The following is a 26,061-nucleotide window of genomic DNA, read 5'->3' on the forward strand; positions in this document are numbered from 1 at the left end:
GATCCCGTTGCTGGTCCCGGTCCGGTATGGGCACGACACTGAGGGTTGCGATCCGTTGCCAACACGAAAAAAAGACAAAAAGGAAAAAAAAAACTCTGTGAGTAGGTTCTAATAATGCTCTCATTTTATAGCTGAGGAAACTGAAATGTACAGAAGTGAGACGACTTGCATATAGTCACACAGCTAATTAGTGGTACCCTTAGGATTTGAACTCAGACATTCTGGCTCTTAAACATTATGCTCTGCTGCTCTCTGCAGATATATTAAACCCCAATTCTACATGGAAGGGAAGAGGGACAAACACAGGGTCCCATGGACTAATCAGAGGATAACGTTAGGACTGTAACTGCTGTAGCAAGGCTTGGAACAGAAAGGCTCATGAACACTCAGGTAGGTGGAAAGAGGATGAAGCATTTGGACTTGGCCTGAAAGAACAGGTTGGATAAAGAGAAGCAGAAAGGACTAGAAGAAAGGGTATTCCAGGAGCTGTGGTAAGTACGAGCATGGGCGTGGGGGTAGGAAGGAGCAGGGTGTGTCTGAGGAACAGTAAGAAGAGGTGCTTAGCAAAAGCCTAGTAGAGAACACTGGAGAGAGAAGGTTGGTCCTGGCTAAGGAGGGCCTGGAGTAAGAGCAGGAGAGGAGAAAGTCAGAGCCGTTCAGTAAGAATGTCTCACCCCTGCTCGGTGCGTCTCCGAGCCTTTCTATTTGGGAAGTTAGCCTCAGACCAGAGGAAGCCCCCTGCTGCCCATCCATGGACACACATCTGCTGAGCGCCTACTAGACCACAGAAAAGCCCATAAGGATAAGGCACCCTCCAAACCTCAGGTCACTCACATCGTCTGAGAGGCCATCCCACCTTCTAGATGACAGACATCCATTGAATGAGAGGGCCTGGCAGACGGCAGAGAAGGGATGGACCATTAGATTTGGCACTGCAGGGAAGGCTTCCTGGAGGAAGGGAGACCAGAGGTTGTCCTTGGAGGATGAAGGGGTCCATGCCGAGGCAGGAAAGAAAGGGCCATTGTTCCCAGTCCCCACAGCAGACCCACACGTGGCCAGTCTGGGTGGTGGGTAGTTCCTGGGGAAGGTGGAGAGTTTTTCTGGCACTTTTCTCGCTTTCACCTGGATCTCCTATGCTGCTGAGCCCCTTCCATGCCTCTCCCAGCCTCTGAGACCCCCACACTCCTCAGAACTCCCACTACCTCAGCTCTCTGCTCCCACCAGTCCACACCCACAGCCCCCAAGGCTGACCACTTCTTCTGAAGAGCTCCCAGGGAGAGGCATTTTGTAAGGAGACAGAGGCAGAAGGGGGGAGGAGCAGGAGAGCAGAAGAGGAGGAGACAGGACGAAGAGGTGGAGGAAGAAGAAAAGAAAAAAAAGGAAGAAGAAGGAAGAGGGAAGGGAGAAGGAGGGAGAAAGTGAAGAGGGAAGAAAGAAATGAAGAAGGGAGCAGGAGGAGCAGCCAGCGGCCGCCCTGCAGGAGGCAGGGCTTTTCGGAGGGCCACCTTGGCAGAGCCCCGTCATGCCCACTGCAGAGATGCTGGCTCTTCCAGCCAAGGACATTGGTCTGGACATGATGAAATGCAGCCGAGAGCCTATGGAAAGCAAGAGGTGGCTGAGGAGTGACTTGAAAACAGATCCTCTTCCACAGGCCACAGGGGATGCACAGTGCCCTCACTCTGGGCTGTCCCTGGCTTCCCCACCCAGGGAAGGATGCGGAGCACCAGGCCCCAGGCTGCTGCTTCGTCGCCAAGGAGACAGCAATTACTCTGTGAGTTGTGTAGGGGTTTTCTTCTGTCTTTCTTTCTCTCTTTTTTTAAATTCTGGGCCTGATGAACTGCAGTCGGCCTGGCTGCCCCCTCCTCCCTGCCACCCCCAGCCGCTGACTCTGCATTAAAGGTCGGAAGGGCTGTAAACAGTTGCCTTCCAGAATGACAGATGCCCCTGCTTGGGGTAAGCACGGCAGCAGGAGAGAAACCATTTGTCAAAGTATTTATAAAGTGGGTGGGGATGCTGAAGTTGTATTCCCTCCAGGTTAAAAAAGAAAGGAAGAAAAAACAAAGGGAAAGTGCAGAGATCCCTGAGGGAAAGAACAATCCAGCAACTTAGTCTCCCAGAGCAACCCTTTTTTCTTCCCACCTGGAAATATTTATTGAGTGCCAAGAGCCACAATGGATGCAGAGACAGGTAAAGCTGTGCTCCTGCCTTCTCGAGGCTCTCAGCCTGAAGGACTCACACTGAATAGTAAGTGGCTGTGTGAAGCATATGTCACATGGGCAGCTAGACCAAGAGTGTCACAGGTTGAATTTGGAGAAGGGACAGTGAGGTGTGGTGAGGGGGTCTGGAACTTATGTCCTGAGAGAGCCCCAGGATGAGCTGGGCCCTGAGAGAGGAGTGTGGTGTTTTGGAGTTGACAGTGATGGGCTAGAGCCTTGTGCAGGGCACCAGAGGTGGGGACTTGGCCCTTGCCCCAGGGAGTAGATATGCCCACGGAGTCAAGGCTCGGACACTTCCCTGGACAGCATATGGTGGAGATGTGCCCCACACAGTGCCTGCTTGCAGGGCCCAGCTGATGCATGCCTGTTACGGAGACTGATGAGTGACTAGGGACATGAGAATTTCAGGGAAGGGAGAGGTTGGTGAAACTTCCTGAAAGGGACCATCCACCCATTAAACAAATAATTACAGAGCACCGCCTCAGGGCTAGGGACACACAGGAGGGAACCCTCAGGTGGGGAAGGTAATGACCAGGAGGTGAGGTGAGAGGGGCTAAGTGGTGCCCCTGGGCAAAGGCCTAGAGGCTGCATAGGTTGCGCCAATGAGATGGAAGGGAACAGAAAGCTGAGATTGTCCACGAAGGCAGAGCCATCTCCAGGAGGCTACCTGCCAGCTCACTCTCAGGAACAGCCCCTGGATCAGCTCCGACTGTTGACATGTCTTCCTGACGTGTGACCTGTATGTTTCTGTTATGTGGCAAAAGGGGTAGCATTTGTACAAGCCAGGTAGGAGGGGAGATGGAGCCCTAAGAGCCCAAAGAGAAACCAGAAGTCCAGGGAGGAGTTACTGGCGTACCATCCCACCAGGAGGGACTTTGCCGACCTGAAGTCTACCCCCTCAGACCACCTGGCATGTAGGAAGGCTGGGCCAGGGCCAAGGGTAATTTAATTCTCATTCAATACGAGTGGAGCTGGCCATCAGCATCCAGCTCACCATGGGGCTTCAGACGATCCTGGTGGGACAAAGGGCAGGGGAGCTGGAATAGGCAGGATGGCTCACACGGGGCTGCCCTTAAAAGTAAGGAACACCTCTGTGGCAGAGGGAGGCCTGCCGAGGGTGCCAGAGAAGCCCAGGGGAGCAGGAGAGCCCCAGAGCCGAGGCACCCTAGTGCCAAGGAGCCACACCTAGACAGTGGGTCAACACCAGCTCTTGGGTGGCCCTGCAGCAGTATGGCCAGCTGAGCCCAAGTAATATCTCTCAGGTTGGGTCAAAGACATGCCCAGTGAGCACTGAGGAGCTGAACACTGAGAATCCAGGGCTGGAATATTCCAGCTCACGTGTGGGGGAGGGAGGGTAATGCATTTAGGCTTAGGGTGTTCATTTCTCCTGGTGCTTCTCTTCTTTACTCTCTGCTGCTGCTGCTTCTTCTTCCTCCTTCTTCTTCTTTCTTCTTCTTCCTCCTTCTTCCCACTAACCATTTTATTTTTTATTTTTATTTTATTATTTTTCTTTTGTCCTTTTTGAGACCAGCCAAACCACGCTCAGCCAGTGAGCGCTGTGAGCGCACCGGCCATCCCTATATAGGATCCGAACCCGCGACTGGAGCGCTGCTGCACTCCCAGCGCCGCACTCTCCCGAGTGCGCCACAGGCTCGGCCCCCCACTAACCATTTTAAAGTGTACAATTCACTGGCATTTACTGCAATTTCCGTGTCCTGCACCCACCACCTCTATCAAGTTCCAAGTCATTTTCATCACCCCGAAAGGAAACCTCCATATCTATTGAGCAGTTCGTCCTCGTTCCCACCTCTTCCAGCCCCTGGCAACCACTAGTCTCCTTTCTGTCTCTATGGATTTATCCATTCTGGATGTTTCATATAAATAGAATCATACAGTATGTGACCTTCTGTGTCTGGATTCTTTCACGGAGCATGATGTTTTCAAGGTGCATCCACCTTCCAGCATGTGTCACAACTTTCTTCCTTTTCGTGGCTGAATAATATTCCTGTGTGTGGATGCACCACTTTCGCTTATCCATGCATCCCTTGATGGAAATGTGGGTTGTTTCCACTTTGAGGCTATTGCGAACAGTGTTGCCATGAATGTGTGTGTACAAGTACCTCTCTGACTATTTCATCTTCAATCCTTTTGGGGCAAATACTTAGGAGTGAAATTACTGGATCATATGTCTGATGCCTTATTGTTTATAAGTTTCCAAGCTGATTTGTCTGTCTCAAGATTTCCAACTTGATTCAGATTAACTCAGCACTTACTGAGTGTCTGCTATGTGTTACGCATGCCCTCACTAATCCTAGGAACTAAACTGATAAGTTTTATTCCCGTTTCACAGATGACAAAGCTGAGGTTCAGACAAATCATTTCTGGGGTCAACCAACTGAGAGGTGCCAGAAAATCAGATGCTGATCCCTGGATTTTTCCAGTACACCTCATGAGGCTCTCCCATGTGGCCAGGACACCCAGTGCGTGGATGTCCCAGCTTCATGGTGCTTTTCATAGAACTCAAAATATCTAAATATTCTAAATATTCATTCCATGTGAAAACTGTATCCTCTAGATTCTACTAAAGACAAGTGATTGCAGGTGCTAGTCATTTATTTAATGAGGGAGGACATAAAATGGGTAACATTCTTCCATTAAATTAACTTTTGTATAAGTGAGTGTGAGAAAGACAAGCTGAAGTCCATTTCGATGGCTGAAACCTCGAGCCCCACACGTGGGAGGGAGACTGGTGTCATCCCAAGAGCAGTCAAGATGGGGCTTTGGGGTGGGAAATCACAGCAGGGCAGGGGCAAGGCAGGCAGAAGTCCCAGGTGGCAGAAGAATGAGTAGAGGCCAAAGACAGATGACCCTAGGGGCAGGTGAGCTGCAGACAGCAGAAACAGCTATTTTCTCCCCAAGTATGCAGACCGTAGATCTCAGGGTTTGTGTCAGCATGTGCACAGTTAAGCTGGCTTGGCTCAGAGGGAAAAGACCCTCCCCAAATCCCATCCCTGCTTCCCCAGCTAGGAGGAGATAGTTAGCTAAGGCGACCAACCAATGGCAGAGAAGGGGCTTCAAGCCCCCCATGTACCAGACCACTTGAGCTCACACATGCCCTTGAACAGCACACACAGAGATGTGATGGGAGCAGCTGGCTCATGTCCCCTGCAGCTGCACCTGTGGCATTTGTCAGCCTGGAGAACAGGCATGTCCTACCTATGCATACCTAGTGCCATCCATCAGCCCAGCAGGCGGTGGGGACGTGCTCCATGCTCATCTCCCCAGCACTCCAACCAACCCCCACCCCACAAAAGACCTCAGCTGCTCGTGTGCGATGGGACCACAGCCCACAACCTGGACACCTGCCCTGTAATTCTGTCAGGCAATTAGCACAGCAAATGGGCCCAGAGGGGCTAGCCTCTGGGGAGTCACCCTCCTGCCTCCAAAGGCTCTCCCTAGCTCATCCCACATGCCGATTCCAGACTGATGGTGCAGACATGCCACATCCTCCCTGGTGCTTACCAATCACAATCTCCACCAGCTCCCATTGCCTCCAATGTCTTAGGCTGGCCTTCGAGTGGCCCTGATCAAGCCCAGCCCATCTCATCTGCCACAGCAACTTGGCACCAGATTTCAGCCAAATCAGGGGGAAGAAGTGGGAGAAAGGAGAGGCCCAGGTGAGGCCTGCCTGGGAAACCTGGGGAGCTGCAGGAGGCGCAGCTCAGGAGGGATGCGAGGTCTGGAGTTGGTCGGGCGCAGGGGCAGGGTGGAGAGGAGGGATCCACTGTGGAGATGGCTGTGGGTAGGTGAGGATGAAGGCCCAGGATGTAGAACTCCTGGGTTGCTGGTGTGGTGGTGCCTAGCCCCAGTGTACCAGAACCCACAAGGAGGGCAGGTGTGGGCAAAACTCGGGCATTCCTTTGCACAGGCTAAATGGGAGGGGCTCTGAACCCCCGAAGCACAACATTCAACAGGGAGAGGTATGTCTGAGAGATGTGCACCAGCCAGACCACCACGGCTTAAGGGTGGTACAGGAGCCACCATGATATCAGGTGAAAACAGCCAAGTGGGGCAGAGACAACCAGGCATAAACCCAGGTTTGCTTTCAAAGAGGTGCCTGCTCACCTTCAAGATTTACAGTGATCCTTTGAATGCCAAGACTTGTCTAAGGAGTATGGCAGGAGACAAGGTCAAGAAGTGTGTGCTGGTTTTAAAGGAAATAGGAAGTCGCAGAAGGTTGCAGAGCAAGGAAGAGATAGACCAGAATGTGGCCTTAGAGCAATCAACGTGCTGGCCTGAGAGTGAGATGCTGGAGGCCAGGGGATGAATTAGGTTATCGCAATGGCCCAGACAAGAGAAGATGACAGGAGGTAGCAGACAGGAGCCTGCACAAGATAGGTGGGATTTCCGTCCCAGAGTGCAACATTGTAAGTCAGTGCTAGACAAATAAATGCACGTGCACTGGGGACAGGGATGTGGCCAAGGCAGGGCAGAGCCACCGAAGCCACCTCCCCACCTGTGCCCAGCACTCAGATGGGAGTCGAGGTCTCTCAGCCTTGGGCAGTGCCCAAGGGGAGCAGAGAAGACCAAAGTGCTCATCCAGAGCCCAGGGTGCAGCCTGGAATGGTCAGGCTGACTGTCCAGCAGGGGAAGGAAGACGAGAAGCAGCAGGGGACAGGCAGAAGCCCTGGGTCAAACCCTGAGCCACCCTGCTGGTGACTGTGACCTCTGGCCAATTATTTCACCTCTCTGGTTCCTCATTCCCTCCACTCAGGAATGTGGTGGTTTCCTTGCTCCTTTTCAACTGTCACATGACCCTCCACGTTCCAGAAAGTGAGGAGCAAATGAGGTGGAGGATGGGAGGGAGCGTAGGAGGTGGAAAAGCGCCCAAGGAGGAGACAAACTTTTCAAAGTGAGAAGAGCCATAAAATGCACGGTGCAGTGTTTCCCCCCATTGCCCAGGGAAGCGCCACATTGCATTTAATGACACAGCTGCCGCTGGGCTGATGTGCAGTGGGCGTCTGCTGGGGCAGGGGAGTCTGAGTGGTGGAAGCAGGCAGGGAAAAGGTGTGGGGGCCCAGGCAGCCAGCTCCAGCACAAGTTCAGGGAGGACACCAGGCCCATGTGACCACAAGAGACTGTCCAGGTGACCGACCTGGCCTCCCTCCCCATCTGCCTTCCTGGGATGGTGTGAGGTGGGCATACGGATGTGTTCTGAGAAGTCACATCTGGACCCATGAGGGCACCTGTCCTGACTGCAGCAGGGTCAACCCCCCTTGGAGGAGCAAGGGTGGAGAAAGCCAGTCCTGAGAGAGGGCACATTGCTGGGGGCCCTGCGTGGTGGTCCAGCTACGGGCTTGACCTACAGGGAGCTGGTCGATCTGTCCACATTTCCCAGCACAGTGGGTTTTTTGGTCGGCTCTGTTTTCCCCAAACAAGCCTATACAATTAGTTTCTTCTTGTTTCCTAAATTATTTTTGCCACTGCTAATTATTTCACACTCCATATACAAGAGTTATTGGGGTGGGTAATGGGAAGCAAGGGATCGCTTCGCGGGAGCATCGCAGGCTCCAAGACACGAAGGCAACTTTGATTTGTTTTTCTGCTCAGCCGCCCGCCTGAGAGAAGGAACAGAGAATGCTGAAAGAACAGGGGGTGGTGTTGGGGTGCACAGGGGAGGGGAGAAACAAAGTGGGCTAAGGCTGTGAGTGGCGAGGCCTGGCACTGCTCTGCCTAGGCCCTGGGGAGGGGGACACCTGCCCACCAGGCCAAGGCCACCACCCTCCTCTCCCACGGAAAAGATATGTCCCAGTGCAGCTCAGGGAGGGCTGAGCAATCCACAGGACACTGCTGCTCAACGGCACCACCAAAGGGCACATGTGGGGCCCAGCACTGCACTGTGAGCTTCATACATGTCACAACACGCCTATGACACTATGGATCCCATTTGACAATTAGGAGCTCAGAGAACTTAAGGAACCCACTGGACATAACACAGGTTGAGCCTAGACTGGAACCCTTGTCTGTGATGCCAAAGCCTATGTCTCTAACCACTCCACCCCCCTGCCAGCCACTGGGGTCCTCTTTGATCCCTGAGAGGAGGATGCTCACCTTAGGCAGGAAGGGCTTGGCTCCCACAGTCACCCCCACCTGGCCCCAGGTCCCCTGAAGTCTCAACCTTGAAAGCTGGCTATGCCTTGGCTCAAGCCAGGACAGATGTGCCCATTGCTGCACTCCCCTCTGGGCAGCCCCTGCAGTGGGTGTGTCCCTTTCAGCTGAGCTCTGCTGAAGGGACGTTGCAATTTTCCTAAAGAAAAGAAACCAGAAATCTATTTGGGGAAGCAAAACTAGAAAACATAAGAGCTGCTGAAAGGAAGGGTGTGTGGGGCCCAGACTGCTTCCGCGATGCCAGGGGTGGGCCTGGCAGGTGCAGGTAATAGGCCATGGGCCTCAGCCAGGCAAAGCCACTCAGACCTAAGCTGGCGATCCATCTGACACAGCCATGTGGCGTTCTCACTTCCTGCTGGGACAGCTGGCCTCCTCTGCTCCACCAGGGACCCCAAGGCCCTTCCTCTGCCTCAGCGTTCATGTCCCTTGGCAGCCGATCAGATTTAGCCCTCCTCTTGGGCTTGCCGCCCTCTGGCCCAGGCCTGATGGCACCACCCTCACTGACCCCCACCACTCAGGCCCCTCCTTTGTGAGGAAGCTTCTCGCTCCAGTCAGATGCTGGGACTCACTATGTAGACGCCAATGATATCCATAATTCCAGGCAGCACTCTGGTCTCACCTCTCGAGTCTCTCCACATTTTTCATAGACACACAAGAAATGAAAATAGAAACAACGGACTAAGTGAGGACATGTCCGTATGGTGCTCAGCAATGTCCCAGCACGTGGCAGTGCCTCACCGTGCTGGCTGTGAGTGGTACTATCCACTGGCTAAGAGCTAGCACTGAGCAAGGGTGCACGTCCCAGGCTCCAGAACCATTTTAGCTCCTGACATATATGTTCTCATTGAACCCTCAGCAGCCCAGGCAAATAAACACCTATTTTACAGGTGAGGAGCACCAGAGAGAAAGGGGCTAAAAAATCTGCCCCCAAATCACACAGCTAAAAGGTGACAGAGTGAAGCAACATGGGAGCCCCATTCTTAACCACCAGCCCACACCATCTTAATGGAAGGGGCTGCACAGATCAGCTCATCCAACTGCACTCCCCACCTATACATAAGGCCACAGGTACCCAAAGAAGGAAGGTGGCTTATCCCTGGGCATCAAACCCATTTTCATGATTTCCAGCCCAGGTCTCTTTTAAGAGAAAACTCTTCCAGAGATTCATGTCCTCTCTCTGCCCCAGAAAGAGTCCTCTAGAGCCACTTTCTCTGAGTCTGGCTGCTTGCTGAAGCACAGAGCTGAGCTCCAGCCTTACACCTCCAACCCGGCTGGGGGCAGGGTGGGGACAGGAGTGTGGAGAGTCTGGAGTGAGCATGAAGCCGGGGAAATATAACAGGGACCTTGAGAGAGCCTACCTGACATGCAAGTAGTTCTCAGTACTTCCTATTGCCGTCTCATTTGAATCCTGCACCACCCACCCAGGTAAAGAAGACAGGTCAGGAATCATCCTGCCCATTTGATGGATGGAGAAACTGAGGCCCAGAGAAGTAAAAGGACTCACCAAGCCTTGGTGCAGGAGTGGCACTAGACCCCTTTTAGTGACTTTGCAGAAAGTGCCCCAACGGAGGGCATGGGTCTCAGAAAACAGATGCTAAGGGTTCTGGGAGAAGTGACTTGTGAGCTGGGGCCCTGGTGTGGAGTGCCCTGGGTGCACAGCTGCACACAGGATGTGGAGGTGGCACTGCCAAGGAAGGGAGTAACTCTTCTGAAGACTGGGCAAGGCTGGCACAGCCTTCACGACCCCACCGCAGGCTCTGAGGGCCACTCATGCTTAGTTGGCTGCAGTGCCCGGAACCTGGCAAATGGCCAGAGGTCATAAGAGCTCGCTGAGCCTGGCCTGGGCCTGGAAAACCTCATGGGGAAATGTGATTCTTCTGTTCTTTGGACGCGAGTGCTCCTGGAACAGAGGCTGAGTGCAGAGCCCTGGGCTGACCTTCAAGGCAGACAGTGGGGGAGGAGCAGGCACTGACCCAGAAGCACCCCGGGGGGAGGCCAGCAGGGAGAAAGTGCAGTGTCTGGCCTTTGGACAGAGACGCATGTATTTAAACCCCAGCCCTGCCTCTTCTTCGGGAGTAAGTAAGTGACCACGAACATTGCATATGAGCCTTGGGCTTGTCCTCTGCACAGTGACAGAATGGCACCTGCTCACCAACCCCACTTGGTACTGTGAGGCTTCATTCCTCTAGTGCTTGCCCTTCTTTGGGCAGTGGATGCACCCATTTAATTAGGAAGCAAAGAAGGCAGAGCCCACTCCATCGCTGGGTACATGGCACAGGCCTCTGGAGTCGTGAATAGAGGGGACGGGGGCTACCTGGAGGACTCAGGGAGGGCTGCCTGGCAGAGGTGAGATGCTCCCTGGGCTCTGGATGAGTAGTGGGAACTCACCAGGCAGAAAGGGGGATGGAGACCATCCTCAGTAGGGCCAGACAGAGGGAGCTGGGTGTTGGCCAGTCCCACAGCGGCGAGGGAGCCCAGCCCAGGGAAGGAGGGAGGAAGCCCCAGAGCAGCCAGGGGGCTGCCTCAGCTGCCCAACAGTCCCAGCAATGGAGGGGGAGCTGGCCAAGCCCAAGCAACCAAGAGCAGGTACTGGCCTTACAGGTCACCTGGGCCTTTCTGTGCCACCGCCCTGTCTCATGAGCCACCCTGTACCACCTCCCCAGGCGAGAGATGATTACATCCTTTCTGAAATATAAAGAACAGAGGGAAGAAAGGAAGCCGAGCCTTTGCCTCCTCTCCCTCCCTCCCGCCCTGCCTCCCTCCCTCCCCGTCTCCATGCACCGCCCCCCACACCTCCCGCCCGCTCTTGCTCTCAGTTGCTAAGTAGATGGTAGGTTTATTTGCGGCTGTCGGTTCCCAGTAGAAAAATTTCATCTTGGAGAGCCGCCTGGATGGAAATGGCTTCAGCGCTGATTTCATGGAGAAGGTCTGTGCGGTAATTAGTGTTCATGAGGGAAGAATTGGACTGGCAGGCTCCCAAGAAAACTACTCCCCAAAAGTTAGCTCGAGTCCAGAGGGCTACATCAAACCCAATTCCAGAGTGTGCATGGCGATCGCTATATATAGCCCCACAGAAGAAAACGGGCAGCACCGTGCTCCAGGTTCATGGGGACCTGGTCGTGGGAGGCAGAGGCAGCTGGCTGTTGAGACCTCTCGGAAGATATAGTGACTCGGTTCAGCTTAGCCCCCTGCATGTTCTCCCCTTTGGTACCCCAGCTTGCCCTGGAACGGAACCCTGGTGAGAGAGAAAGAAAAGGAGAGAGAGAGAGAGGAGGAAGCGGGGAGAGAGGAAGGGCAGGCTAGCCCCACGCTGGTCAACACTGGAGTGCGTCTCTAAAGATCATGCCCTCTGACTGCAAGTGCCCGCTGCCCCTCCTGGGTCCCACACACTCTCCTTCACTCCAACCACGAGGAAGGCCCTTCCCTCCTCCTCCTCCCTACCTCTCTCCATCAAGGCTCTACCTCCAGGAAAGCTCCCGGCAGCCCCCTCCCTGGCCCTGGCTTCCCCGGGGCTCCACAGCCTGAAGCTTGGTTACTGGGCCACACCACCTTGTATGGTTTGCTCCCTGTTCCCTCTGTCCCCAGTGCTTGCCCAGTTGGGTGCTGCTGAGGTCACATGGCCTTTCTTCTTCTCCTGTCCTTCCTTCTCTCCCCAGGCCAGGACTGGGCAAAGAGCAGGTGTCCTTGGACACTTATTGAAATCCCCCACTCCTTCCAGGGCCCCTGGCCAAGGGCAGTGCACATAGCATGTCAGACGTGTGCCTCTCTCTCCCCAGCCCCAGCTGCTGCCAGCCACCCACCCAGGCAGGGGCAGGGGGCGCTGGGTGGGCTCGGCCTGCATGCCTCACATCAATCTGTTCTCCCTGGTCCCTTCCACCTGGTGCAAAGCCTTGGAGACACACCTCCATCTGTGGGCTCGAGTCCACTTGTCTGGGACCTTGCACACTGAGGTGGTGGCCTACTCCCTTGTCACGGACTCCCCAGCCTCTCAGAGATTCGCTCTCCTTGCTCAGCCCAGGATCGGTCCTGGGTTGAGCTCTAGTTCTTTCACTGATCAGATGTGTGGTCTTGGGATGATTGGGTCACCCTGGCCAACAGACACACACTTCCCCTCCTCCGTGAAAGAGAGACTCACACTTTCTGTTCCCACTCCCCCACTCAACCATTCACAGCTGAAGGAATATGTACTGAGGACCCCCTTTGTACCAGGATTGTGCTGGATGCTGGGGACACAGACTCATGGGTGGGGGCTATCAAACCCATGTCACAGAAAAGGAAAATGAGGTCCAGAGAGATCTGCTGACTTGCAGGAGGTGCAATGTACCCATGAAGAGTTTGCTGGAGGCCTCTGGCCAGCACTCTCATGCAAACCATTGTCCATTCCTCCCACGCCAGGCCCTATGCCAGGAGCAGAACACACAAGGACCCATGGCAGAGGGGGCCAGCCCCATTGTTAGGAGCTCACAGGGTCCTCTTGAGAAGTCGGAGGTAACATGGATGAGAGTGCTCAATCCACGTCCGTTCCCTTCCCACGAACGACTTATTTCCCCTACTCTCTCACAGCCACCTCCTGAGGCTCCCCATCCCTCGCAGCCTGTCCCATCACCATGCTGCCAGGCTCCTGCACTGCCCCTGAGTGAGAGGTCTGACTCCTCTAAACCTCGTCTGAGACACCCCAGCGTTCCTCTCCCCAACCCTCCCCAGCCCACATTCCCAGGCCTTGACAATTCCTCTCACAAAAGAAACAATTGACACTGAGGCGCCTCTTTGGGGAGCATGAAGCCAGCTCTTTGTCACCCAGGTCCCTGCCAGCTCATTACCGCCTCCTGTCATTAGCATATTAGATATACATGATAAACAAAACACACTCGCATCTTAGACTCCAAAAGCAAACCAGCCATCACTCTGAGCCTCCACACGTGCTGGCCTGTGCTATGTAGGAAACACAGAGAGGGGCCCTGTCCCATGTGAGTGTGGATGGGGGGTGGGTCTTAATCAAGTAACATGCAGGTTTTATGAAGGGAAGCAGATAGCAGAAATGCCACAGCCATTTTTCACACTGCAGGGAATTGTAAGCATCACAACTATTACTACTGACAGTGACAGCAATAGTGGTACCCTCCCCATTAATCACACACCGGGTGTCTACCGGACACCGATGATCCTAGCAGGTGTCATTGTCCTCACTTCCTAGGTTCCAAAAGAGGCTATATAGGGCCGGCCCGGTGGCGCACTGCTGTGGTGCGCCGCTTGGGAGCTCAGCGGCGGCGCTCCCGCCGAGGGTTCGGATCCCACATACAGACCGGTTCCCGCTCACTGGCTGAGCGAGGCGCAGGAGCAACACCGAGGGCTGCGATCCCGTTGCTGGTCCCGGTCGGGTACGGGGGCAACACTGAGGGTTGCGATCCATTGCCAGACACGGAAAAAGACAAAAAGAAAAAAAAAAAAAGAGGCTATATAAACTACCCAGATGCTCCCAGAACAGGGCAGAGGCCACTGTCAGAACCAAATCCACCTCCCTACGAGCTGGCAGCCCTTTCCCACAACACCTTGTGTACAGTAACAACCAGGCCTCAGGGATTGGATGGCTTTCCCAGGGTCTCCAGTCTGCTGGTGACAAAAACCTCAAGGTCCAATATTACTATGGTCTAGGGATGGGGAAAATGGTGTAACCTGGAGTAGTCAGGAGGAGACTTAAATAGATGACCAATGTGGGGTTTTAGTTATGAGACAAAAAATGAAGAAAGAAAGGAAGAAAGGAAGGGAAGGAGAGAGAGAGAGAAGCATGGAAAAGAAGTAAAGCAGAAAGAGGAAAGGAAAGGGAAGAAGAGGAGAGGACGAACAGAAAGCAAGAAAGCCAAAGAAAGATGCTGAGGAAGGTGTCTGGGGGAGGTTTGAAAGGAACAGTGCCCTCACCGGCTCCAGCCCTTCTCAAGCACTCCAGGGCCCCAAACTCACCCTGTTTTTTTCTGCATGTGCAGTGTCCTTTTCTCTCACCCCTTCCCTCAAGGCCCCTCTGGGTTGGGGATTCACTCAGGCACCTGCAGTAAGTTCTCCCCCAGGCAGCAATGAGTAACCTCCTCCATGAGGACACAGAGCCCAGGGTTCTGCAGGTGGCCAGCACTGGCTCACGTGCTGACTCTCCCATGGACCTGGCCACAAGGCCTTGGGCAAGTCTTTAAATCTTTGAGTGCCTCAGTTTCCTGTAAACAGGGGGTGATAATAGTGCTCTTTTATAGAGTTGCATTAAATGGGTAAATACATGTACAGCACCTGGAACGATGCCCAATACGTAACCTAAAATCACTGAGTGCTGCTGTCATTCATGCCACCAATAGGCCCTGCACACACGTCAGCTTGGTAGGTGTGTTTCTTGCACATTTATCACCTGGCCTTTCAAGTACGTTTATCTAGGGTCTCCTTTAAATCAGATGTATGTCTTTCATCATCTGGCAAATAGTAGGCCATCAGATACATGATTGTGAAATGAATGAATGAATGAATGAAGCCTCTTTTCACTCCGTCCACAGACAGCAACATCTCCAATCCTTGTCTCATGGTTAGTTAGGTCTCGTGAAACAGACAACTGATTAGTCAGTTCGGTTTCATTCTCAGTTGGGCTCTGTGGGCATGTGGATGGGTCTCTGGGGTGGGGAGAAATAAATACAGTGGAATACTGGGCTCTGTCTACCTTCTTAGGTCACCCTCCCCATTTTCCCACTCCCACTCCCCCTGGAGAGTCAGCAATGGATGAAGGATAATTTATGGCTCCAGAACCGGGGTCAGCCAACGCTAAAGCAAAGCCAGGACCCCTACCCCTCTGAAAAATGGGAATGATACCTGCACCAGGGCTCTGCAGATGTGAGGGATTAATTCACTGAGGCCAGCATCCTGTCCACATTTGCTGACTCCTTCTTTGCCGCAGCCCTCAGGTTAAATATTGCTAAATGCCTGTGATTGAACTTAACGTATTGATGTTGGGTGAAGCCCAAAACCCAGCCAGAAGAGTGGCTTAAATGGCAAAGATCATGAGAGAAAGACACCCTCCACCGAGAGCTGGACCATACCCTGCCAGGACTGTGTGAGATTGTTTTTCTGCTTTTAAAAAGAAAATCACATTTTCCAAACATTGATCCTGTAATATGGGACTCCTGGCTATTGGTCTTTTCAAAATAGCCCATCTTGAATGCTGAGATTGGAATTTCTTATTGTTGTGCTTCTTTTTATTTATTTATTTATTTATTTATTTTAATTTTTATTTCGTTTTCTTCTTTATGTGAGTTAGAGCCGGTTAGGAAAGAGGCAGAGGAGAGCGGCAAGACTGATGCAGCTCACCTGGTAGGTGCCGCAACCAAAGGGGGGTGGGCACACCCTCCCCTCCTGACTCTGATGAGCTCAACCCAACCGCTCTTATGAGACTCCCACGCTGGGGCTTATGAGGGCATGCAAGAGAAGAGGCACAGCCCCATGAGCTGTGGTCTAGTTAAGAGAACACAGGTCCCACAAACTAGCAGAAAACTGTTTAACCAAGCATTCTTTTGAGTGTTTACACATGAATGTGGAAGGGCTTATTCAAAGGAGAATCGGCAAGGGCTGGGAAGCTGGGGGCAGGGGTAACACCACGGAGCTGCAATTTGAACCAGGGTCAAAGGGTAGGAGGATCTGGTAGAGGATCCAGGGCAGGGAAGGCATCCCAGGTGAGGAGAGAGTATGAGCAAAGGACCAGTGGTGACAGGGACACACACTGTTGGGGGGGGACCATGTCAGCAGTGTGCCCAGAGGGAGGATCTGTACTAAGAAGCCACAAAGGGACACGTAAGTCCAGTGCCTTGCTGGTGTGATCTATTCTCCTTTGCTTTCATGGGAGAAAGGAGTCAGAGAGACCAATTGCCCCCCACCCCCCAAACACGCAAGGACATGAGGCAGACAGTTACCTCTATGGGTGTGATGGGGAGACTTTCAGGCTTGGGGATGGTGGTGGGGGTTTCAGGAGCAACCCACGGAGAGATTCTCCTGAGCTTCCCTCTTCCTGGGAAAATGCCCCCCACCTCAATTTAACCAGTCCAGCCGCCATGCACAGCTCCAGCAAGGGGAATTCTGAGCAACTCAAGTATTTACTGAGCTCCCTCTGCGGGTATAAGACGCACAGATGACCCAACAAATGGTGCCAGCCACTGGAGGCTCAGGCGGGGCACCACGTGATTCCCACACACTGAGGAGCACAGCACATCAGACCCAGAGAGCTGTGCAGCCAAGGTCAGCCACTGAGGCTCTGAAGTTCTGATCAGACGGGTGAAGAGGGACAGGAAATCCAGACAGGGCTGGGGCGAGCAAGGCAGAGGCTCAGAAGTGTCTGAGATGAGGGAGGTGTTTTCCCTCCCAAACCGGTTGAGGCATGCGTAGCTTCGCCAGGGGCCTGCCTCTGCCCATCTCACAAAGTTTGGCGATGAGTTCAGTCTTTCCCAGGAGGCGTCTGGGAGCCCTTCCCCTGTGGTGCTCAGTGGGCCATTTCCACTGAGCCGAGCCTGGCTTCCCACCCTGTTCTAAGAAAATTTAAAACAGGAAGATCTAAGCTTTCTGACCAGGTTAATCAGAAAAGAACATAGTTCAGTTTCTAGGCTCTAACAAAGAATTTATCCTGGCACTCGTATGAGTAGTGGATGCCATGAATGCATTTAAAATCTAACCTTGATGCTCAGCCAGAGCCCTCTGCAGAGGAGCCCAAGATATGCCGGCCTTTGACATTTGAGAGGGCACCAGTGGAAGATGGGGGTCAGGCGTTGCCTCAGCTGAATCCACTTGGGTCCCTACAGGAAGAGAATGAGGTCATCCCCGAGCCCCTTACCCCAAGGGAAGGCCATGGAGTGGGAGGTGGGGGGGAGGACATGCCCCATCGAGGGGCCCCAGTGGCTCCCTGAGGACAGCCCCCACTCACACTGTCCTCAGACACTGCCCAGAGTCCCTGGAGGGGGAGATAGGAACTGAGCTATCGGATGCTGAGAACACCTCCCTTGCTACTGTGAGGTATAAGAATGACGAGATCATGAACAGGACAGCGTGTTGGCAAGGAAAAGTCCTCTGCTGAAGAAACACATAAACAGAGGACCCTCATGCTCTCCTGGGGACCAGTGGGGGCTGCCGGTCCAGAGAAGGGGCACAGGAGCAGCCCCAAGGCTGCGGGGACAAAACCTGGTAAACATGGTCGGCTGAGCAGACTTTACCTGCAAAAGCCGACACCTGCTCTGGGCCAGTCCCCACCTCCCTGAGCCTCATGGGTCCATCAGCTCCGGCTGGAGACTGGGGAGCTCTTTACTGAGAAAGGGGAGAGGCCATCAATATGTCACGTCCGCTTTTTGTCCTTTCTCACAGTGTGTAAAGATGGAGCAGCTGACACCACACATGTAATTCTCAAGCGTTTAGGGTGCAAACAAGGGCAACTGGCAGGGAGAGACACTTGGCAGAGGACTTGCTGGTCTTTTAACCCTCCGAGGTCCACAGCTTGTCCAGAGCAAATTAGGTCCTTTGGTCTGAACCAGCTGCCTTGTGCCAGCAAGAAGAGAAAGAGAAGGCTGATCCCATTCCCTGGGAGCCCAGTCTAGGTTGGGAGAAATCTGGACCACCTCAGCTCTCTGCCCACCTCTGTCTTGTGGATGAAAAGGGCAGGAATGGTTAGAAGGATGAGATGTCCTTAGTAACAGTGAGCTGGTTCACTCTCCCATACCACAAAATGGGGCTAAACTCTGTCCAAACTCATTGCACTCTTGAATGGTTGAATGGACCATGTTCTTCTCCGGAGTTTCTGCTTAAAGAAAGGAGACTCAGGAGGGCAGTGCTGAGCCTGAAAGAAGAACATGAAAGAACAACAACACATGGCTAAGGGTGAGATTCCAGCACTAGGAGAAGCCTCAAAGAGGAGAGCAGGCGCGCCCCTGATTCATTGGTTTAGGAAACCATCCATCTTACCCCTCCCCCACCTCTGCAGCCTCCTCACCCCCACCCCGAGGCTGCCTCCTCTGAGGAAGATGGATGGTTCCTGCCACCAGGGTCCTGAGCGATGTGCTGACTTCCCCAGACCTCATGCCCCACCTCCCCCACTCCTCCCTTCCCCAGCAGCCAGCCATTTCTCCCAGCCTTTCAGCTCATTCCCACCTAGCCAGAGGCAGAATGCAGTTTGGCATTCTCTATGCCCTCTGCCACTGGGGAAGAAAGGAGCCCCAGAGCCAGCAACTCCTATAATAGAATATTTCCACCACAAGCAAACCACACATAAATGCAAGGTAGACAAAGATGTATAGGAGATGATGCTGTAGTCAAGGAAGGCTTCCTGGAGGAGGGAAGGTTTAGCCACTCCTAGAAGGACACGTGGGCCCCAAAGGAAGGAGGCACGGGGGCCGACAGCAGAGGAAAAGGTGATGCCGAGGCTTGCCTTTACCCATGGAGACGGAGAAGCAAGAGGAAGTCAGAGTTCTGTTCTGTAGGTGGGTATCACTGTCCTCAGGAATTGTTGGAATACTAGCAGGGGGCACTCCAGAGAGACAAGGGAGAGAGGTCCAGGTGGAAAGGATGGTGGGGGGAATGGGAATGGCCAGGAGAGGTCCTAAGAAGATAGCATGGTGGTCAACCAGTGGCCAGGCACATGGAGAGAAGAGCAGAGAGTGGGACAGCCCTGTGGTTCCTTTCTCCTGCTTGTGACCTGGCCCTGCTGAGCCCCAAGGGCCCATCTTCAAGTTGTTCCCAGTTGAGAGGGGGCGGCCATGGGCAGTGGTCAAGGGTGGGGCCACATAGGAATCCACAGAAGGTGGGACCACAGAGGCCAAGGTAGTTGCCCAGGGCTTCACTAAGGAGTAGGACCCAAGAGGTGGCTCTGGAAGGAGGTGCAGACTCAGGGCAGGCACTAGAAGTGGGAGGCTGTTCCCAGAGGAAGGGCGTACAAGTGAAGAACTGCTCAGTAGCTCTCTCCCCCTCGTGTGGCAGGGGACACCTACTTCAGAAGGCACCAGGGAGGCTGCCCTTGCCCACCCAAGCCATGTGAGACAAAGGCTGGATCGGGCGACAGATGTGGCCTCAGTACACCTGTAGCCCTCGTTCCAGGGAAGCTGGCAGACTTTCCCTCCCTATCCACCCCCAGAGATGCTGCTTAACTTCTCTGCAGAGAGAGAGCATCAGTTTCGAAATCCTCAGGGTGATTCTCAAGTGCAGCCCAGGGCAAGAACCATTAAGAAATGGTGGTGCTCTGAGGGTGGGATTTCAGGCAATATGGCAGGTCAATGGGTGGAGATTTGGGGCACAGGGGCCTTCCTGGGCCCCTTGAAAAGATCACACTGATCAGGGAGCCCCCTCTTTGGCCCCTAGGTCTGGCTGGTGGCTTTCCTGCTCCCTTCCTACCCCACCCTCCAGCTTTCTCCCACTTCCTCCAGGTTGGTGAGTCCAGGGCCTGAAGATCTGATGTTTTATTAAAGTCCAGATCTTCCTATTCTAGGGCCACCTTCCTCTGGCTAATTCTGTAATTCAATTAGCAGGAAGCCAAAGCCTGGCTGGGGTGGGAGGAGGGAGCACTTTGCATCGGAGCCCTCCCCTCCATGATGATTACACTCCATGCTTCAGCCCTGCTCAGCATTGGGCAGGAAATTGCACTTCCTTCACTCCACAATGACAAGGGCCTTTTATCCCTGCACACGGGGGCTTTGTAAATTACTGCCATCTCCATGCAATTAGTTCTGCTGTGCTGTGTTTTTCTCTCACGTGGGAAAGGGCACCCGCCCACCTTCTCAGGCACCGTGGTCTATAGGCTGCCCCTGCTGGAGAAGGGTGTCTGCCACCCCGCCTGCACCCCAGCCTCAGCACCCTCCTGCCCCCTCTGCTGCCTCCCCCTGCACCGTTCCAACCTCTCCGGGCCAGGCCCTCCTCCTCCCTTCCTCCTACATTCTGCCCTGCCCATGCTTCCCAATCTCCCTTCAGAGCTCCCCTCGCAGGCCTCCTTCCCCCATCCGCATATGTCCTCTTGGCCCCGCAGCCCTCAGACCCCTGAGCTAGGAGCTCAGCCCTCCATTTAGCCCTAGAGATAGGGAAGATGTTGTCTCCACCCCCCCACAGTTGACAATCTACTCGGGGACACAGGACATGAAGCTGGAAAATGGGAGGGACAGGTAGATCAGAGCAGTAGGCAGGAAAAAGCTAAGTGGCTGTATAAGGCAATGTGAGTGCAGGCCAAAGCGTCCAGCTGCACGGTCAGTCCGTGTGGCCAGGGGAGGTGTGGGGAGGTGCAGGGAGTCCGTCCTGTGCGAAGGGAGATGGCAGAAAGGAGTAGGGCCCCAGGCGATCCGATTGACCTGACCTGCTGCTTATGGCAGGACCGTGGTGTGGCTTCTCTCTCAGTCCCCACCCCCACCCCAGAAGATTTCCAAAATCCCTTCCTGCTCCGATACGCTGCAGTTCTTTTCTGCTCACCCCCATAATTCAGGAGGGGGTGGGACAGAAGGTGCAGACCTTTGAAGGGTGGGAGACTCAGGCGATGAGCTGGTGCTGCGGAGAGCCATCCAAGATGGTGGGATGTGGGACAGGAGGTGGGAGCTAGGGAGAGGTCACAACTAACCCAGAGATTCCCTGGGGCACTTGTGTAGCTTCTCCCCTCAGGTCCTGCCAATATGGGGGGCACATAGCTGGAAATACCAGGGAGAATGGAAGGTGGAGGTGGGGGAGGGTGTCTGCTCCGTCATGGATCCCAGCCCTCAAATACCAACCCTGGAACTCCTTGGGGCTGAAGGACCAAAACAGTTCTTTACATTCACAGCTTGCTGGGCAGAGAGAACCTGTCAGGCTCACCCATGTGCACTCACCTCTTCATTCCATCGTCCTCTTCCAGAAAAGTTTTGGGTTTTTATCTTTTTTTCTTTTTTTTTTTTTTAAGTTCATTACGCAAATGATACATGAATATATTCTGGGTCTAAATGTATCAAACAAACAAAAAAAAGTGAAAGTCATGGGAGACATCCCCCCACTCCCCACCCTGTACTCCCTGTTTTCAGCTGGGTGTGACTTCTGGACTTTGTCCTTGCATGCAAGGAGCTGAGTTGTGTCTCCATTGTATATACATGGCATATATGATTTCACAACGTGCTTTTCCCATCTGACAATGTGGCTTTCCATGTTGGTACATTTAGGATCATTTCATCTTTTTAACTGCTATAGAGTAGTCACAGTTTAACAATAAAAGCATTTCTGCCCTGAGGGACATTTAGGTAGTTTTCAATTCTTTCACTATTTCAAACAGCCACAGTGGATCCTGTTCTGTCCTCTGTGAGCACAAGTACACCTGCAGGATCAGGACTTGGAGGGAATTGCTGGGTGTGAAGACAGGCAGATGTCTGTGCTCCAGCCCCGTCCCCAGAAAGGACGCGCTCTTCTCAGACCTTCTGCAGCCTCCGAGTTCAGCCCTGGCGCTGTCCTCTCTCCCGCTGTCTGTGATATTGGGCAGCTGCTCCCTCGGAGAGTCCCGTTTCCCACCTCGACCATGAGTTCCCAAAGGGCCTCACCAAGGATGTCTCTGGGGACACCTCAGCACGTCATAGGAGACAGTTTGAGATTTAGTGGCTGCCAGCTGAGGCTGACACTGCCCTTCTCCCACCTTCGAGCTGCCCAAAGACCCGTCCTCAGCCTCTGTGAGGAGCAGCAATGAGGGACAGGAGGTCAAAGCCCTTTGTTCTGGATGGCAGTTCTGTGTGCCCCACCCCCACGCTCTCCACATGAGAGACTGGTGAGGGTCCAGTGGTTGGGGCATGGACACCCTTCCCCCGAGCCACCCTGAGCCTCACCTTGGCCTCCGCCCCAGCCCCACCGTCATCTGCAGCACCCCGTGACGGCGAACTCTCCTCCTCCAGCCCCCACCCCAGAGCTGCCATTGCCCCAGAGCTCTGCCCTCAGCCCGGCAGCAGAAGCGTCCCTTCCTTCACACCCCGGAGTCAGCGTTAGTCACTGCTCATCCTCATTTGCCTTTTTCGAAAAGCCTTAAGCGAGATGACTAGTCTCTCCTGGTGGAATGTCAGACGCTGCATCACATCGGCTGAGGAGATCTTTGAGAAGGGCCGGGGTGGGTTTGCCCCCCTCGGCCTCTATAAGGCCGGTGCTCCTCCCAGAGGTGTGCAGGGAGAGAAGGGAGGCGCCCGCAGCGCTCTCACCTCCCGCTTCGTGGAGGATACGCTGTGCTCTGCATTAGTGAACCCTGCAGAGATTCTAACACTCATTGGATAATAGGTCTCCCCACAAGCTTCTGAGCAGAATTACTGTCCCCGTTTTATAGGTGAGGAAACTGGGGTTTGGAGAGATGAATCACTAAGAGACCCATGGCTGGTCATGCGCTGGCCTGGGCAGAGCTGGGCATCAGCCTTTTCCGGGGACAATCGACTTGAGCGAGGTATGGTAAGAGTGCACTGTCATGCTGAACAGGCTTGAGGGACCCTTGGGGCAAGAGCCCTCCCGGCAGGGACCCGTCTATCAACCCTCAAGGGTAAATCTGGCCCTGCCACCACTATGGAAGTTCAGGGCACCTCAGTGTCCATAGGGCCCTGGGACAGCCTCTGAGCACCTTTTCTGTGTCCCCCTCCCACTAGTTGCCCCCTCCCCAGATTAGCTGACGTGTTCGGGCATTCAATGCTTTCAACCAATATGTATTGAGCTGCTGCCTCTGTTCTGGGTGCTAAGAACCAAGCAGGAACAGAACGAAACCAAGTCCCCGACCTCATCTGAGCGTGAGGAGACTGCCAATCAATGAACAAATATGTATTAATATGTCAGCGAGTGATGGCTGCCAAACGGAAAAGGGGACAAGGACAAGGGTTCAGAGAGTATGTGTATGTTTGGGGTGGGGGAACTGTGTTCATTGAGGTGGTCAAGAGAGGTGTCCCTGTGGAGGTCACATCTGAGCAAAAACCTCAGGGAAGCGAAGGAGAAAGCCAGACAGAGAGCAGGGGTGGGGCTGGGGCGCTCTGGGCAGCGGGAAGGACCAGGGCAAAGACCCTTATGCAGAGTGTGTGGGGGAGTGAGAAATAAGAAGCAGGCCAGTGAGCGAGCAAGGAGAAGACCAGAAGCAGATAAATTCAGGGGCGAAGATGGCAGGCGGAGGTCACACAGGGTCTGGGGGACCTGAAAGATTCAGGTTCACAATGGAGTTGTGAGCTCTCTCAAAAACTGTGGCAGAAATCCCTGGAAGCTGGACAAAAGTAACAGATTCTTTTTTCTCGGGAATCCTTTCCTTGTTATCCTGGGCCTTGGAAACAATATGGTCATTTCCTCCTCTCCTCCTCCTCCCTCTTACTACCCCCTCTCCAAACCTGCCCCTGACCTTGTCCCAGGCTGGCTTGCCTTCATGCAGCCAAGGCAGTGGCCGCCTCCTGGATGCAGGCAGAGGACAAGGCCAACGAAGGGACGGGAGGAAAGAGGCCCCCGGGAGAGGCAGGCGGCAGCACGAGGGACGACGTCACGGGGCCTCTGACTGCTATTCATTTCAGTCCCCGGGTGTCTCCATCAATAATCGTCTGCCAGTGACCAGGAGGGAGGGGGAGGAGGGGTGATCTGGGGTCTGGACAAGGGGAGGGATGACATGGAGTGGGAGAGAGGCTCCTTGGCAGCTCCTCCCCGCCTTGGGCAGGAGTTAGGGGTGGGCAAGGCAGAGCCGTCTCTAGGAGCTGAGAGTTCCTGTCTCCCGGGCTTCCCTCCCTGCCTCCTTCTGCCATGTTTCTGTCCTCTTCCCACATACATTTCCTTCCCACCTCCTCTCTGAAGCCAGGAGGGGAAGGGACACAGGACCAATTTTTACATTGGACAAGGAGGAAGAGGGTTTTTTCTGTGGGCACAAGCTAGATGGTGGAGGAGGCTGGAACTGCAGAGAACACTGGGGGTACTCTGTGCCTGGGCAACAAGAGACTAGAGCAAGCCCGGTGACAAGGGCTCATGTAGGCACCAGACTCGCACCTCCAGCCTGCAGGCCTGAGAGTAGGGCCTGGGCCATGGGGCCTGGCACAGAGCCTGGCACAGAGCAGGCACTCAGGAAATAAATAGCCATGAGTATGACCAAATCGCTGGCTGTGGGCAGTCAAGAAGGGAGCTTGGCTGGGGATGGGCTAGACCAATCAAGGAGGGCTGCCTGGAGTAGGTGGAACTTGACCAGATCCTTGAAAGATGCACGGGGAGAGTGAAAACGGGGAGAGAAGGCATAGCAGGTGAGGGGTCTGGGAGCAGAGGAGTGGGGGATGGAGGTGAATAAGGTTGTTGGGAGAGACTCGGATAAGACAGTGAGAGAGACAAGAGCAAGGGAGGATGGCCATCTTGCAGAGTGCCTTCTCTGGGGTCATGGGTGACTTTGGAGAGTCTGAGGTGACTGTTCCCCAGGGGACTCAAGCCTGCTTTGGCCAAAGTGGGCTTTTTGACTTTCAGGTGGTTTTGAGCCTTGCAGGCCTCCCAAGCCACACTCAGCCACAACAGCAGGCAGAGGAAGAGGCCCTTGACTCTGTGCAGTTTGAGACAACTCCCAGAAAGACGGTCCCATCACCATTCTTTTTGCCTTGTCACCATGCCTGAAGGGCCAGCCTGAAAAAGTCACCCCTTGAGTTAGCGTATTACTCTGTCAAATCCAGACTCCCTGGCGAGGAGGTAATGGTGTGCACTGTTGTTGTCACTCAGTGGGAGAACTGGACTGGACCTTGGAGATCACCTGCTGCACCTTCTTAGTTCACAGATGGGGAGACTGAGGCCAGACAGGGGGTGTGATTTGCCAGGGTGACCCAGGGAATCAGAGACAGAGCAAGGGTGAGTCTCAGGTCCTGTGCTGTGCCTCAGTGGGCTGGACATGCCCAAGAATCCCTCTGACTGGGAGGGGTGTGAAGACCGTCATTGCAAATATGACAGCAGGGACGAGGGCAGGGGACACAGGGGACACGTGACAGCCTCCTTCATTTTGTCAGGACAGCCTGGCCCGGGGTCCTTCTCATAGATGGAGCCTTTATTTGGAAGGCCTAGAGGGTCCCCCCATCATCCCCGATGGAGCAGCCACCAGCATTCCTAAGGGGCCAGAACAAAAGTTCATGGTCACTGTAGCTGCAGGTGCTGGAGATGAGGGGTGGGAGCTTCCCCTTCTGGGAGGTGTAGGGGCTGGGGCTGAAACAACACCAGGAGAGTGGGAGAGGGCAGAGCCTCCTGAGGCACCAGGGCATGGGGACAGGGAGAGACCCATGGGGAGAGGGGGTGTGGTAGGGAGAAGATGCAGGGTGGGGAGACTCGGCGGAGGGAGCGAAATAGAAAAGCAACGGGAGGGACGAGAGGCAGACAGACGGGAGCACGGAGAGGCAGGGAAGCTCCGAGTAGAGTGCAGAGGAGAGGAAGAGAGGTGGAAAGAGGGACGGAGAGCCGGGAGGCGGCGGGAGACTGAGGGCGGGGGGCAGGGCGCGGCGGCGGCCCGGGGGCGCCCCACTGACCCTTCTCGGCGCTTGCTTCCCTCCCCAGGCTGCGCTTTCCTCACCTACTGCGAGCGTGAGTCAGCGCTGAAGGCCCAGAGCGCGCTGCACGAGCAGAAGACGCTGCCCGGGGTAAGTGGCGCCCGCCGCGGCGCGAGCGACCGACGCGCCGACAGGGGGCGACTTCGGGAGGCCGGGCTGCGACGCGGCGGGCGGGGGACATGGCGGGGCCG

General features: G+C 54.4%; 1 pseudogene across 1 annotated transcript in view; it reads left to right on the forward strand.

Annotated features, from left to right (window-relative positions):
- Positions 1–26,052, forward strand: part of LOC103594129 — a 78,589-nt pseudogene extending 52,537 nt beyond the window's left edge. Inside the window, exon 2 of the transcript XR_550820.1 lies at positions 25,878–26,052. The product of XR_550820.1 is annotated as a CUGBP Elav-like family member 4 (transcript). The remainder of the gene's footprint in view (positions 1–25,877) is intronic.
- The last annotated feature ends 9 nt before the right edge of the window (positions 26,053–26,061 follow it).

The sequence above is a fragment of the Galeopterus variegatus genome, unplaced genomic scaffold (genome assembly GCF_000696425.1).
Source record: "Galeopterus variegatus unplaced genomic scaffold, G_variegatus-3.0.2 Scaffold1488, whole genome shotgun sequence".
NCBI lineage: Eukaryota > Metazoa > Chordata > Mammalia > Dermoptera > Cynocephalidae > Galeopterus > Galeopterus variegatus.